Genomic DNA, 17,831 nt, shown 5'->3' on the forward strand with positions numbered 1-17,831 from the left:
TATGACATACGCTGAAAGCACTATATAATACCAACATTGCTCTTGATTCCCTTCACATCCCTTGTGTATGCTTTACTGTTACAATGTCCATTCTTTACATGTATATATATATATATATATATATATATATATATATATATATATATATATATATATATATGTTACATCTGTAAACATTTCCTATGCTTGGAGCTGCTTACACCCGTGCAGGCGCACTCGCCTATGCTTACTGTGCGTTACATATGTTCACTGTCACTTATTTATGCTTATTTGTGCCTTATACATTATGACAATACCACTTTGATTGAAAGGAACTGGTTAATAGTCCCATGCGATACACACATTCACCTTTACATGTTTAAATGTCAGCTTTACATCAGAGCAACATTAATTCCACAAGGAAAATGATATGTGCTATTGTCGACCTTGAACCGTGAATGCCTTTTCGTTAGGCAGATGCTCTAACCACTACACTATTGGTGTTCTGCCTCATTTATATGTATACTCATGGTGCATAGTTACCTGAACACATGCCTCATCACTTCATTTACACAGCAGGCTTCCATTTACCTGTTGGGAAAAATGCACTACTACAAATGCGTCATTCCCTATTCCCTACTGCTCTGGACTCGTGCTACATGTTGACTCACTCCGAGGATATTCAGACCTCTACAGCCTATAGTCCTGGCATATACGTGTGTTCTATTGTCAGAGAGTTTATATGGTCTTCTGGGTTTAGGCTTGTTCGACTGGGGACCAGAACTGCTCTGTACCTAGTTGAAAGTCAGACTTAGCAAGGGGAGATAGTTTGTTCCACTTTTAGCGTTCTACCTGTGGTTGAGGATGCAGAGATGTGCTCACCGATGGCCATCCTGATATATAACAGCACTAACTATTACGGGGATTTCCTATATTGTGACCATGTTGTTCTTCATATATATATATATATATATATATATATATATATATATAGATAGACAGATAGATAGATAGATAGATAGATAGATAGATAGATATAGATATGTGTGTATATATCAGTCTGTACATACACAGGCATATACACCTACATGCTCATTTACATTTCCCATACCATTGAATCACCGCCACCTACCGTCACGCATACATGCCTGCATACCCGCTTACGTCTTAGGTTGCCACCTTTTCATATGGCTAAAGCGGAGCATTTTTGGGACATACATTAGACTTTACAGGCCGACACATACCCATGGTCAGTACAAAGGTTAGAATGTTACTTATTTCCCTAAATGAATGCTTATTCTTGTAGCGGTTTGTTTGCTTCACCTTTTTCTTGTAACTGTGAGCATTTTACATAAATAACTTTTATGCAACTGTTGCATGATATATGGGACATATTTCCTACTACCATAGGACATTTGCCATTGCATTATATTTGGTCTGGACACAACTAACAAAAAAGGGACTGTCCCTCACAAGGTGGGGCAGGTAGTAACCCTACTTACGTCTGCTTTACAGCACCTTAAGTACCCTATATCTGACGGCCACTATGCAAATGTGTAAGGTATATATTCCCGATAATGCACGTGGGGAGACGTGTATCACGGTCAGGTGTTTAATCCTGGGTCGTAGGTTCTGCAGGACCGGCTGGAGGCTGAGCAGTCTTGTGGACAGCTACTGCTCATACAACTTGTGTTCAGATGTATACAGGACTGGACATTGTGTCGTGACACCAACTCTAATGTTTAGAACAGATACATATCCCATGAGGGCTATCCAAAAATTGTGGGGAACGATGATCATCTTTGCTTTATGGCTGTAAGGTGGAGTTATACATGCAAGGGATACATAGTCTGCAATCATGAGAATGACTAGGGTAAGACTGCCTACTAGATATGGGCAGGGGTCACTATGTGCAGATATGGCTGCGCCTATATAGCAGCCTGAGTATGGCTGGTTTTGGTGGATGTTCATGAAGGGGGGGGTTCTGTGAAGGGGATGATGGGTATTCAATTATGTATCCAGGTGTGTTGGGGTTGGATGGCTCAGTTCAGGCCAGACCATTATGTGGGTATGTGCCAGTAATGTTTCTGTACATGTGTATTGCACATTTTAATGTTCACATGTTTGTGGGATTGTATTGCGGATGTGTATATTTGGTCTTTGGTTATCTTTCTGATTCACACACCGCTTCCTCGTAGATCTCCAGTTCACCTATTGTGCATCCAACCCAGTCTCCCATTGGTGATATATTACATTACCCGTCACCCCCCACCCCCATATTCCACAATCAACATTCATCCCTTCTCTAGTCGATGGCCCATGACAAAACACATTGTGTACACTACATATCTCTGGACCAATATGGTTGTGAGGTCTACACTAACATTTCAGATCAACCTCATGCTGTACGTCACGCACATAGGTACTCACAAATACTTATCTTTCATGACATGGTAGGTAGACCCAGGTAATACCCGTTCATCTATGGGCCGTCCTGGCAAGGACATCTTGGACCACGAATGGGCAGATATTGGGTGAATGCTCTGACCATTGGTAGGGTTGCCACCTTTTCATATGACCTGGATGGGACATTGTCATGGCACACATCTGAGTTTACAGGCAACACATACCCACGGTCATTACAAAGGATAGTGCTTTAGTTTCATGCCTACATATAAGCTTTTATTGTTGTAGCGGTGTAGTTGCTTATTCTGTTTCATTTACTTGCTTATTCTGCTTCTTGTAACATATAGGTATTTTATATACGGACATACGTACTGTATGGGACTATTTCATAACATATGGGACATAATTATATCCTACTATCGCAGGACATTTCACATTTATTATGAATTTGGTATGGACACACCTGCCTAGAGGGGGACTGTCCCTCACAATGTGGGACAGGTGGTAACCCAAACCATTGGGCTAGGCTTGGCAATTGGCGGCACGCTAACACGATGTGTTTCGCTTCCACTTGGTATAACTAGCAACACTACAATGGAATACAGGCATGGGGTTTTAAATATCTTTGTTCGAGAGACGGGGACTCAATATTCAGCTACGTGCCTTTGTGTTTACTTCTTATTGTGGTGTTTGCAAGTTGTCTTGTATGCTTTGCATACATTTCAGTATCCTCGGAAACTGACAGGAGTGATTACTATTGGAGGCAGGCTGTACTAGTCAGCATTTTAGGTTGCGTGTATGCAGCCGACATGATCACGCCTCTGTGCAGCGCTTGGACATGTCCCCTGCACTCATACACGTTTCCTATGCACGTGGCCATTACGGCAGCACGCCTTCATTAATATGCATGTGGTGCTGCTGCGCCATCTCTACACCACACGGTCAGCGCAAGGCTAATGCCCTCCTTGCGCCGAGCTTCATGAATCCCAGGGCAGGTCTCAGTTACTGCACAAATATTGATGTTCTCCATTTTTAGGAGAGCCTCGAGAGAAAGAGTGCATCTTGAGGTTAAGACTTCTAGCACTCAGTAGCATTACCTTCAGATTTTGCTTGCTTGTACCCGTTACGGTGGTAGTTTTGTCCTTTGAACCTTGTCTAAAAAGGCACTATAGGGGTGGCAAGATCCTTAGCCAGTAACCTGAATCCCATGAGCGACAGGTGCAAACCATTTCTTGTAAAGCATCATGGTTTATCGATCATGTTGTCCCAGGTAGACAGATACTGGATCCCCTTTGAATGATACCAGAAGCTTAGCCAATTATTGAAGTCAATCATTTTGTCCTTATACTGTGGTATCATTTGGGGCAATAGCAGGATGCTACTCAAAGCTAGGGTCATACTTGCCCTGGCTACATGATCTGAGAGCTCTTCCATGTCTCTTTTCATGTAGTCCAGGGAGGTACTCTCAAGTCATTCACTCCAACATGGACAATGACAGAGTCATATTTGTACCTGTTGTGGAGTGACTTGAGTGCATGCGTTATGCGATGGATCCTGGCATCTGACAGGCAACTAACTGTAATTTTCTCCTTGTTTAGCCTGCTGAGTGAGACATCAGTGTGCCTGACTGTAGAGTCACCTATGACTAAAGTGTTGGGTATGTTGTCTTGCCTTAACGGCTGCTGTTGGGTGGCACACTAGTGTTGTGAGCTATGTGACGCTTTGGTTGTGTTTGGGGGTGGTGTTTGTTTGCATTTCAGATTTGGAGGTCCTTGTTGCTTGGCCAGGTTAATGTTAAGAGCCTCCTCATATGTGGGTTTTGGGTTGCTATGTGTGGGTTTTGGTGGTGTGGGTTTTGAAGGACTATGTGTTGTTTGAGGTGTTATGTGGGTGTTAACCTTCTCCTCTTGACTGTCTAGCACAATCTTGGCTGGAGAGAGCTTTGCTTCCATTTTGGCTATGTAAATGTATCTCTCGCAGGTTGTAGTGTTTGGTGGTAGGAGGAAAGGGTTGTCTGTGTACATGAGGCAATTGCTGCATTGCCCCAGTATGTCCAGATTCACCAGGTTGACAGGTGAAATCACTGGAAGCTGACCCTTGGACATGCCTGGTTAGGTGCTTTCTTTGTGTAGTACAAGAGCTGTTTTCCCTAACTTTTTGGCAAGGTACTTGCAATTGTAGGCTGTCTAGTGCCTATGACTATTTTCTCATTACCAAGGAGAGGTGAGTGCTTGCAACAAATTAAGGCTTCCTAGTGCTTTCCAGCGAGTTTTAGAGCAAGTGCTAGTCACAGGTATACAGATTTTAGTGCTACTGCTGATAAACTAGCTAGTTCTAAGGGAAAATTCGAAGAACAGACTTTCTGGCACCGGGAATGGTTTAACCTTAGCCCTTCGGTGCTGTGCAGTGTGCAAATGTATTTATGCCAGAAAGTTCAAAGGGATAGAAATCAGCCCAAAATGGCCAATAAAATTGCAATTTCAAAGCTGGAAACCACTCCTCTAGTGTTAGATAGGCAGTACAATGCTCCCACTCTCACTGGTAAGCAGTAGGACCTCCCTCTACCACAGCAAGGTCTGGATAGCTCTGAACACTGAAACTAAAGTCCTGAAACCAGCAAACCCTAGAAACTGGACCATTCTAGTTAGAAAAGGCGGGAAATTAGCAAACAAGATAGAATTTTTTTTTGGTTATGTCAGGCTAAACAATACAGTTATACAGTAAATAAGCAAAGAAAGGCTAATACACTTGAGTGTATATCCCAGAACAGTAAACTCAATTAAAACTTCGCAAAATTAGAAATTTGAAAATTTAAACTTTTGAAATATAACAAGGCAAGTTCACAACTGGAAAACAACTTACAGGCAGAAATACAGTGAAATAAGTAGCTAGTCTACTTTTTAAGCTTTCTGAGAAGGGCAGGTAATAAAAATGACCAAAATCAGCAAATATTTGAAAATCCCGCCAGGGGAAAGGGGACTACAATAATTATTTAAAGTTTGAGAATTTTGTTGATTTTCTAGAAGGATAACTGCAGGATGCCTCCTTTGCTAATACTATTTAGTTCAGCATTCTTGTGAGTAGCACATTTTGACATTAAACTATCTACTGCACTTTAAAATACTGTTGGTGGAAGTTGCCCTGTATTCCAGTCTGATAATAAATCAGTATCCAGCTAGGAAAAAGAGGACTGCTATACTTTTTAAAAAGTTTTATTCAGTGTTTATGTGTGCCTGTGTGAGCTTGTGTTGTACTCCTCTAAGAAGGGTAACTCCTGGTCGTTTCCTTAGATTTAACACTATAACTGTAAAAGGATGGTGCAGTGGTATAATGGTTAGCATTGTCACTTCACAGAAAGAGGTTCTTTAGTTCAATTCTCAGCTGGGGTGCCTTCTGTGTGAAGTCTGCATGTCCTCCCTGAATTTGTGTGGGTTTCCTCCAGGTGCTCCTGTTTGTTTCCACATTCCAAAGACATGCAGTAGGTGGATTTGGACTCTCTAAACTGGCCCTAGGTGTGAGTGTGTGCATGTAAGTATGTGGTTCACCCTCTGAGGAGGGTTAGGCCTCGGACTTGCAACCCAACTCTGTAAAACCTATACTTGCTACAGAAACAACAAATGCTGAAGGGTGCTTGCTTCCTGATGTGGTGTATGCATGGAGTGAATCCAGGATAAATTTAAAAAGCATATTGCACCTGATTACATTTTACTACTCTATTTATGGAACTCTGTTTGGAATATTTAAACTATCCCTAGGATTTACTAAAGCTTACACGGAGCTAATCTCCATATAAGCATAGTGGCACGGCTCGAAAATGGAGTTCGGAGCCTATGCGATTCAGTAAATAAGGCTGGTGGCATGCACAAGCCTCCCAGCACTATTCCAACACGGATGCGACAGAATAATGCAAATCACCTCATTTACTAGTGAAAACCATGCAAATTAGGGTATATTTACGATCCAGCAAGCAGACAGGCATCCGTGTTGGAGCCATGTTTGCAGCAGAAATGTACTCGGTTAGTAACCATGTACGTTTCTACAAAAAACAAAACTAGGGCATGACAGCTCAAAGTAAAGCATGCATTATGTTTATTAGGCATGCCAATGGGCAGAACTATGGCCACTGGCATGCCAAAGTGTTTTAAAATTGCAAAAATCAAAAGTTTCTTTTTTGGGGGCAATTTTGGCTGTTTAAGTGGAGCGCAGTGGCATGCAAACGCAATCGTGCAGAAAATAAAAAATCATTAAAAAGTCAATTAAATGTGAAACATGAATTTTACCATTATAGTGGGCAGCATGCAGACTCATAACACTAATGGGTACCGGTAGTTGCTAAGGGCCAGTAGGAGTATGTAAATAAGCAAAATTTACCGAATAGCAAAATGGGAGACTGTGTCCCCAGGAACCTAACCGTGTAGGACCTGCAATGCGCTACTGTAAGTAGAAGAAGCAGCTGACATGAAAAGGGGGTGTGTCATTCCTGGTGTAAGCACATTGGAGCTCTGTGGCTCCTATTTGCACACAGCTAAGCAAGAAGGTGTGTCTGAGGCTGCTTATCTGTGCTTAGCTAGTTCATGAAATGATGAGCATGTCTGTGTCTAGGGGAGGGCCTTTTCTGCTCAGTAATATTTACAGTAGCTAAAACAGTTTGTGTAGAATGCCATGGGGTTTAAACACAGTGGAAATAGAGAAAAAAAAAGGAAATAGCAGAATAAAGGAAATGAACTACAGATCACTAATATGGACTCTGACACTCACAGTGGCCCATTCAAAACCCTCAGTATTATAGCTGGCAGGTGGAATGTATCATAGTCAGACAATCACACAGGCAGCATCTGCAGCACACCAGAATAAAGTATGCAAACACCTTTCAGTCTTATTTTTCCCACAAACTCTGCACTATTGGTGTACTCACTTGGGAATTTTAACTAACAAAATGATAGGGGCTGCTGCTGCTTTGCTACATCTGTATGTTCTACAGACTGAGGGCAGTGATGAGGATAATGTTGACAACTAGCCCTGGCCGAGGAGGAAAAGAGTGTTCAGACTCAGGGTAACCTTCCAGGGGATTCATGATCTGGAGATACTAGAGTGCTATAGGATGTACAGGGACATCACCGACCTCTGCCGGCCTCACCTCAGACCAAGAGCCAACAGAGGGGAACCCATACCAGTTGAAACCAAGGTATGTGTAGCCTTAAGAATACTAGCTACAGGTACTTTCCAAAGACCTACTGGGGACATTATGAGGGTTTCACAGGCATCTGCATCCGGGGTACTCCACCAGGTCCTGGATGCCACGTGACTACATGCCAGTGAGCACATTTATTTCCCCAACACTCTTGAGGAGAGAACCAGTGATATGCATCTCTTCCACCATGTAGCAGAATACCCAGAGGTGCTGGGTGCCATAGACTGCACTCGCATCCACATCAAAGCACCACTCTGTGAAGACAGTAGAGTGTATGTCAACCGCAAGGGCTATCACTCCATCAACTGCCAGGTCATGTGCAATGCCCAGAGCATTATCATGAATGTGTGTGCTGGCAGCCCTGGCAGCTATCATGACTCCCACATCTGGCATGTCTCACAGCTTTACCAGGCATTTGCCAGGGGGACATCCCATATGGCCATCTCGTGGGGGATGCTGGCTGTGCACTGGAACTGTGGATGATGACACCCTTCAGAAATGCACACACACCCATTGAAGAACATCATAACGAGGCATACGCACAAATTAGGAACATCATAGAGCATGTGTTTGGGATGCTCAAGTCATGGTTTCACTGCCTTGACATATCTGGTGGAGCCTTGCAGTACTCTCCAGCTACATGTGCACACATGTTCATGGTGTGTGCCATGCTACACAATACGATACTGCAGAAACAGCTGTGGCAGGAACAGCACAGGGAAGGGGCACACAGCCCCCCACCATTGCCAAGGCCTCCACAGGCACAGGGGGACTTGTAGAAGGAACCCCCTGAGCCTGCCCCTCTTGGCAGATGTAGGCAGCTGCTGCCATTAGTAACACAACTGGCCCAATTTTTCCTGTCAAAAAGGAACAGAAAACCAAGCATCAATCTACGTTTACTCAAATGTCTTTGGATGGGAGTAGTTTATTGGGTCTGGCTCGGGGTTTAATTCAGGCTATTGTTTTTTTTTTTGTAAAGTAGATTCTGGTAAAATAAGGATGGATTCTTGTATTCCTGAAGAGGTTTACGATTCTGAATCTGAAAAGGAAAATACAGGGATAGAGAGAGTTTTTTTTTTTTCTCAAATTTCAGTGTCTGGTTCTCGCTTTTGGGGGTTCACTTCCTCTGGGACTATGTTTAGAATGTGGCAGGGTTTTCAGTAAAACACTATGGTTTCTCAGTTCCACAGAAAATGCTCTGAGTTGTTACAGAAGGATTTTCCAGAACCCACACCCATTTCTCGTGTTCTATCTGCACTACAGGATGCGTGTGTTACTACCTGGAATTTTCCTGATAGTCAACCAGCTGCCCCTAAAAAGCAACTAGGATCTATAAAATTCCTCAATCTTTAAATGTTATACACTGTTCCCAAACATGACACAGCAGTTACAGCTTAAGCTGATCCCATTGCTGCTAAGCACCTGCTAATTCCAGTCCTACTATTTCTGAGAAGGATGGGAAAATTCTTGATAGGTATGAGAAAAAAGGTATACTTCTGAAAATTCGATTTTCAAAATTTTTAAATTGTCAGGCTCATATGTTAGAGTTTGTTCTGACAAACTGTGAAAATATGAGGATTGCTTTATCTACAGTTTCTTCATTTGAGGAAAATGTTCCTTAAAATAACTATTTTCTTCTATTAATAACTTTTTTACTTCTATTAAACAGGTAACTATTCATTGTTCCCAGTTTGTGTATCACCTTGTTGATACTACTTCCAGGGCTATTGCCACTGTTACTGTTTTAAGGTGCTTTGTGGGGCTGCATTCTTAAAACCTTTCAGATTATGTTAAAAATGAGATTTTAAATTCTCCATTCGATAGAGATTTAGTGTTATGCTCCTCTGCTGCAGAGGTGATCAAAATTGTAATGAGAGGGTAAACTGATTCAGCCCCCCTTTTCCAAATTTTCCAAGGATTTTCTATCCCCACATTCAATTTTGGCAAAATATATTAAACAGTCTCAAGAACTTCAGGTAAATAGACATTTAAGAAGAAATGGTATGGACATTCCAAAGAGAAGTCTCAAAGCTTCCCAAACCAAGGACAGTCTGGCAGGCCTGAATGGTTATTCAAGAGACCTTGTGACCCCCTCCCACTCTGCCCCCCTTTTCCTTCCAGAAACTCTGAATCTTCAGGGGGGGGGTCAAACCTCTTCCCCCAGATCAGAATTTTTTGTTTCCTCCTGTTTTTCTACACATCCCTATTCATCCAGACTTCAGACATTTCTTAAGGTTTTGGATGTCTGGATCAGATTATCAGTTCTCTGCCTTACCCTTTGGATTATCTATTGTACCAAGAGTGTTAAAGTATCTGGCTCCCAGTACATCTCATAGCAGGCTACAGAGTCTCCCCCATTCCATATTTAGATGACCTCCTTATCTTTGCAGAGTCCTTTTCAAAGTTCCATGAATCTCTGGGTGAGAGAGGTCTCTTACACAAGCTGCGATTCCAAGAGAACATTCAAAAGTCTCTCTTGACTCCCTCACACAGAATTGTGTTCCTGGGACATACACTAGATGCCAGTTAAAAGAGCTTTACTTCCACAGGAAAAAATACATTTTTATTTAGATTTATTTCTAAGGTTTTCTGCTAAAACTCTGGTCACTGCAAGAGAATACCTAAGGATTTTGGGTTTCATGGCATCTATGACTCTCATGATACCCCTGGCAAGACTCCCCACTACACAGATGCAGTGGAGTCTGAAATCTCTTTTGTCCCAGCAACAGCACTCTTTATCTTTTGAAATGCCAGTGCTGTGGTTTGTCAAAAAGAGCTCATTTGGTGGATACAACAGATATCCTTGAATCCTAGTCTCAACATCTTCCTCCCCCCTCCCTCCTCCAAAGAAATCAGTCAGAACAGATGCTTCAAACTTTGCTTGTGGAGTAGTTTCAGGAGGGATAAAAGTGCAGGGGGTGTGGGACACCAAGGACAGATGCAAGCCCATAATTATCTAGGAGATGCTTGCCCTGATCAAGTCACTCAACTCTCTGAACCACCTTTGGCTCCCAAGACATCTTCAAGTGGTTTCCGACAATAGCACAGTCATGTGAAACATCAAGAAGCAAGGGGGAGCCAAGTTGTACCCACTTTGCAGATTAGCTATGTTAGCTTGGGATATAGCTACACATCACAATCTCACTTTGCAAGCATCTTACATTCCATCAGAGTAAAATTGTGTGGCAGACAAGATGAGCAGAACGAAGACAGACACTCGTGAATGGAAACTAGATGGGGGGGGGGTCTTCCAAAGTTTGATCCATCTGTGGGGAATTCCTCAGGTAGACCTCTTTCTCTCCTCTCTTAGCAATCAACTGTCAATATTCTGTTTCAGGACTCACTGCAAGAAGACCTGGAAGACAGATGCCTTTTCTTTTACTTGGACAGGGATGTTCCTGTGTGCTTTTCCACCCCTTCCATTGACATCCAGGATACTTCTAAAGATTCAGAATGAATCCTCCCAGATCATTATGGTTACTCCCTTCTGGCCTAACCAACTGTGGTTATCTCCTCTTTCAGAAATGGTCTGGGGTAATTACCACAAGCTTCCTTACAGACTGGATCTACTCACATAAGAACAGGGGTGTTGGAGACAGTCTGACATTAATCATCTTCAACTGACTACCTGGATGATAAGGTCTTAATTCTTTTTAGGCACCTGTTTACTAAGGATGTGTAGCATGTACTAATGGAGGCAAGAAAGCCTGTTACTAGAAAATCATACATTAGCAAATGGGAAACGTTTTCTAGTTGATGCCAAAATCAGCACCCTTTCAGGGCTGGTTCTTCTCTTGTTTTACAATATTGATGTGAGTTACTATCTTATTGCCTTTCTTATTCCTCTGACCTGGTTCATTTATTAGCCATTTCAGAATATCTGCCCATGGTTCCTCTTTTTTCAAGGCAGTCTCGTGTCAAAATGCTCTTAAAAAGAGTTTTGCATAAGAAGCCTCCAAGTAAACCATTGGAACCACCTGGCATCTTAATTGTGTTAGAGAAGCTAACACTTGCTCCATTTGGATCAGCTAATCTGGCTGACTTTTGTTTCTTAACATGGAAAACAGTTTTACTGATTGCTTTGACCTTTGCAAGAAGATTATCTGAGTTGCAAGCTTTTATTCCACACAGGGTCAAAGCCCACTCTACCAGGGTCTTGGCTTCATCTATGGCTTTTTGGAAAGTGCTGGATTCTAGAAATATTTTAGAAGCTGCTACATGGTCCTCTCTGCCTACTTTTGCAAAACACTATAAGCTTGATTCCTTCTCTAGATCCAGATCAAGCTTTGCTAGGACCTTTCCCCACTGGTTCTTACACTCTTCTCCTTCCACCTCCCAAATGTGGTTATCCATGGTAATCTACCCATATAACTAAGGCTACTGCAGCAGAGATCAATATGATGAACATAGTACAGTTGTGTAAGATCAACTTACCATAACAGTAGATGTTCGAATTGTGATATCCATCCTGTGGACCAGTGATCAAGAAGCCTCAATAATTCACAGTGAGGAAAAATAGGCACACACAGTATTTTCAGATACAGATATCTGCACCAAGTACAATTTCCCTTAACAGCACAGAAGGAATGCACACTCCAGTCCTGCGGGTGGGCTTTATCTCCAGATCCCAAATAAAAGTCCCCACTGAGCACTATATATCTGAGTCCTTAGCAGGGTATTCAAGCCAAGTCCTCTACCACCCTCTCAATGAAATCAGTGCTTTCAGTGTCCCTGGTCCAAGTAACTGTCAGACACACTCTCTTTGAAATTTGATTGTCACACACATACACACACACACACACACACACACACACACACACACACACACACACACACACACACACACACACACACCTGGGAAAGCCTGGAACTGCTTACCCTCTCTGCCACCTCCACCCAGATTATAAGGTATATTTACTGCCACCAGAACACCCATACCCAGCTATTTTAAAGCTCTTACCAGGGTACTCAGCTACACTTATTAAAATGAATACTTATATAAATGGCAGCATTTAACCAAGCAGCAAGACTTTTAGGAACATGGAGCCACAGTGCCAGTAAATTAATGCAAGTACTCTCAAAGGTTAAATATTTTCTAAAAGACCAGCCACAATGAAAGGCTTAGATATATTTAATAATAAATAATATAAACACATGAAAACACTGAATATCTGTTTACAATAACCACGAGTGTTTCAGCACAGGAAATATATAAAAAAAAACAACACAGGTGGAAAGTCTCAGGCAGATACAGCAAAAAACTACATTTAGCTAATCTCACTATATTTTTCTAACTGACTTAAGAATTACTATTCCCTAGTTACTTACTAAAGCAAGGTAAGATGAATGTGGATGAGCATCTTGACAGGTTCAAAAACAGAGTACACACCTCACATCTTCCATTAGTGTTCAAATATAATTTCAGTGCTGGCTACAAAATGATATCACATCTGGTCATCTGAATCTGTGGTTCCCACACTACCCCATCACTAGAAACTGGGTGAGGATCTGGCACTGATGTGTCACAATACACACGCAGAACTTTAGCTAAGGTTTATTACAACATCTGGAAACTGTAAAACAATTCCAACACTTCCATGTTTCCTGCAGAAACTAAAAATTCAACTTTCACAACTGAACTTTCCTTTTTTTGCCTCTTCCTTTTAAGGTTTCCTGATTAAAAATTGTATTATTAGTTAGTTCTAGTTTATAGGTAGTTACTAGGCCTGAGGACTAGGTGACTGTTGAGGAGCCTAACCCAATTATCAATTACCTCAGAACACTGTCTGGTTGAGTAACTCAGTCAGAATCACACAGTAGGTAAATAAGGGCTGAGGAAATAAAATCCTGGATTATAGGAAGTAGCTCATTAGCATCATATAGCCTTAATCCTCAGTTTTAGTTTTAGCATCTTTCCATTTCTCAGACGTTCTTCTTTTTAAACATCCTAAATTCATTTATAATGCCCTTGATGAATGATATTAAACTCAAGCAATCTGGTTATTGCAATTGTGTAGCTGCTACTTGCCTGCTAAGTGTGATAAAGCAATAAGTATTTATTTTTGGACATAGGTTCATACGTTCATAGATGAGTACTAGGCTATCGGCTCTAAGTCCTATACAAGCCTAGCCATAAGGATTCCCTGGCTATTGCTTCCCAGAAATATTTACTTTCCTGGAACCCTGTCTAGCAGGGCTACTGATGTGATCCCCAGGGTGAATTTCCTGGGTCTATATCACATTATCGAAATTTCAAAATGTCGAACACCATAAGCTCGACCTTGGAATCTCAAAATGTCATATGATCAGTAATAAATGCTAAATTATAAATGATAAATGCTCAGAACAGTGAATTTTTTCCAAGGGAAAAATTTGCTGTTCCAAGAATACACACACACAGCACAAGCACACCAAAATACATAATCCGCACATACACACTTCATAGAACCCTACACTAAACCGTACATACACTACTAGCTATCCACTTACCTTAACCCAACCCTAACCCTAAGGTCCCTAACTAATGCACACTCACCTTACCCGCTCCCTAACCCTAAGGTCCCTAACTAACACACACTCACCTTACCTGCTCCCTAACCCTAAGGTCACTAACTATCACACGCTCACCTTACCCGCTCCCTAACCCTAAGGTCCCTAACTATCGCACACTCACCTTACCCACTCCCTAACCCTAAGGTCCTTAACTGTCGCACACTCACCTTACCTGCTCCCTAACCCTAAGTTCCTTAACTATTGTACACTCACCTTACCCGCTCCCTATCCCTAAGGTCCCTAACTATCACACACTAACCTTACCTTGGTCCGTTGGCACACTTATCTTAACCTGGTCCATCACTGTAACACCACAGTCGAGGAAATAGCGAAGCCACAGAAACGGCCCACCAAATACTTTCCTAGGAAAATATCCGGTGTTCTGCAGCTTCGCTATTTCAACCGTTCACTGAATGGGGTCGATATTGTAACATTTGAAGTTTTAAGACTTCACTGTTATAATATAGACCCGAATTTCCTATCTCCCATCCAATCGTCAAGGTTCCTCTTGAAAAGGGCCATTGAGGCACTGTGCCTGACATGTATGGGTGGCCTATTCCAGAGTATGGGGAGTCTCTGGGTCAGGAACCTATCCCTCCAGCATGTTCAATTCATCATGATAACAAGGTTTAGATCCCAGGAGCATATGGCTCTGAGGGATTAGTGTAGCATATCCAACAACTCTGGGTTTGACATGGCCTTGTATGTTAGGTAGAGATCGCCTCTGAGTAGGCGATATGTGACAGAGTATAGCTGGAATTTCTTTAGACGGGCAGCATAAGGCATCTGCTTTAGGCCTCTGATTCTTTTTGTGAGGTATTTATGCGGCCTTTCTAGTTGTAGCAGATGTCTTGTGAGGTACATACCAAACAGGGCATTGCATTCTATAATGGGTCTAATGAGGGATGAGTACAGAGGGACAATGACTTCCTTTTTTCTGGATGAAAAGCCCTTAGGGATGAGGTGTGCCATGTAGAAGGATTTTCTAACTGTTTTGGCTATGTGGTTATCAAAGGTGAGACCAGTGTCCACCTGTGTCCCTAGGTCTCTTATCACACTTTCTGTGTTTAGTATACTGCCACCTATGTGGTAATTCACAGGTGTGTGTTTTTTCCCAAAGGGGACAATAATACATTTTTTTGGCATTTAGCTTGAGCCCATGGTTCTGGCACCAGGCATCATTTTCGGTAAGGCCCTTTTATAGTATATCCACATCATTTGGGGATTCAATAATGACTCCCAGCTTTCAGTCATCTGCAAACTTTGTAAATCAGAGTCCCTTAGTGTTGGCCTGTACTTCAGAGAAGAAGATGCCAAACAAGAGTGGTCCCAGGATAGAACACTGTGGTACACCACTTGTCACTTGACTGGAGTATGATTTGGAGTCGGCTACTTTTACAGTGTGTGTTCTGTCAGTAAGCCGGTTTGCAACCCATCGAGTGACATAGGGATTAATGCCCAGCTTAGGAAGTTTATATATGATTCCAGAGTGGGTGATAGTGTTTAAAGGCTTGGCGAGGTCCAAGAAGGCTGTATGAACCACCTTACCCACGTCTATGGCTCTGGAGACTGATTCAAAGAAGTTGATCAGGTTCAAGAGGCAAGATCGGCCCTTCACGAACCCAAACTGGGTGGGGTCCAGTGTTTGAAGGTTGCCAATGTCTTTGTTTATAAGTTCCATGATAATATGTTCCATGCCCTTGCAGGTCAGGCTCATCAGACTGATGGGACGGTAGTCCCTGGGATCCAAATTGGATCCCCCCTTGTGGAGTGGGATGACTGTAGCTGTGCACCACTCTGTGGGCATGACGCCTGAGGTGAGGCTATGATTAAACATAACACATAGGTGAGATGCCAGTTCATTTTGCAGTTCATGCAGTACACAGCCCGGGATGTCATCTGGTTCCATTAATGCTGTATTCTTGGCATTGGAGAGTGCATTTTTTACGTGAGTGGCTGTGATTACCAGAATTTGGCATTCTTTTGGTATTGAGATGGGCCCTTTAGGGGGTGAGAGAGGGATAAAGTTGGCACTAAATCTATCTGCCAGAATATTGGCAATATCCTTGGGATGAGTATATCTAGTGCCATTCTACTGTAGCTCAGAGCATATCTGAGTATTGCCATTTAGATTCTTGACATAGCTATAGAATGCCTTGTGGTTGTCTGGAATCTTTGGCAATTTTGTTTTCATAACTACCTTTGGAAGATTTTATGAGGGATCTCAGCTTTCTACTGAGGTTGGTGAGGGAACTTTTTGAATCCTGGGTTCTTCCTCTTTTCTGAAACAGTTTCTTCCTTCTGTTGTACAGCTTGTTTATGGCAGGGAGCCACCAGATTGGCTTCCTTTTTTTTGAGGATAGCGTCTCGGTTCTATTTGGGATGGCTCGGCCCATACACGAGTGAATGTGCTCATACAGCACCTTAGTGTAGGATTCAGCAGTTGAACTTCCAGTTCCCATCTGCATTGGTGGCATGAAGTTTGTTACTTCTGACTTGAGAAGCATGAAGTTGGCTTTGGAGAAGTTTTTTATTGAGGTTTCCTTAAAGGGGGTGGGGGTGTGATGTGGATGTCAAGGGAGATTAGCTTATGGTCTGATATGGCCAACGAGGGGGTGACCACTGGTGTGGAGCAACAATGTCCCATGTTGGTAATGACCAGGTCTAGAATATTGGTACTCCTGGTGGGACTATGAATTAGTTGCTCTAGGGCATTGGAATTTAGGAATTCCAAGAACCGTTGAGCAAAGGTGCTATTACAGGAGTAGTTTTCCCAATTAATGGAGGGTAGTTGAAATCACCCAGTATTAGAATGTTTGGTTGCATCTTAATATTTTCCAGAAAGTTTAGAAAGGTGTAGTGAGAATCATGGGGCATAGTGGGGGATCTGTAGCAAGCTACAATTTGTATTGCAGTCTTACCTAGTGTTAGTTGCACCTGGAGAATTTCAGATGCATTGTGTTGGGCAACCAGCCTGGAGGTGTGATTATCCTTGGCGAATATGGACACTCCTCCACCTTTAGTGTTTTGGTCCTGGTTTGGTGGCCGAAAAGTGTGGTATGAGTTGTAGCCTGGTATTGCAGGGGTGCTCTCTGGAACTTTGAACCAGGTCTCAGTTACTGCACAGATATCGATGTTCTCCATTTTTAGGAGAGCCTTGAGAGAGACTGCATCTTGAGGTTAAGACTTCTAGCACTGAGTAGCATTAGCTTCAGGGTTTGCTTGCTTATACTCGTTATGGTGGTAGTTTTGTCCTCTGAACCTTGCCTAAAAAAGGCACTATAGGGGTGGCAAGAGCCTTAGCCAATAACCTGAATCCCAGGGGCAACAGGTGCAAACCATGTCTTGTAAAGCATCATGGTTTATCGATCATGTCATCCCAGGCAGACAGATACTGGATCCCCTTTGAATGACACCAGAAGCTTAGCCAATTATTGAAGTCAATCATTTTGTCCTTATACTGTGGTCATTTGGGGCGATGGTAGGATGTTACTCAGGGCTAGGGTCATACCTGCCTGGGCTGCATGATCCGAGAGCTCTTCCATGTCTCTTTTCATGTAGTCCAGGGAGGTACATCTCAAGTCATTCACTCCAACATGGACAATGACAGAGTCATATTTATACCTGTTGTGGAGTGACTTGAGTGCATGCATTATGTGGTGGATCCTGGCACCCAACAGGCAACTAACTGTAATTTTCTCCT

Source organism: Protopterus annectens, chromosome 1.part0, assembly GCF_019279795.1.
Source record: "Protopterus annectens isolate FY-2018-M chromosome 1.part0, PAN1.0, whole genome shotgun sequence".
Lineage (NCBI taxonomy): Eukaryota > Metazoa > Chordata > Ceratodontiformes > Protopteridae > Protopterus > Protopterus annectens.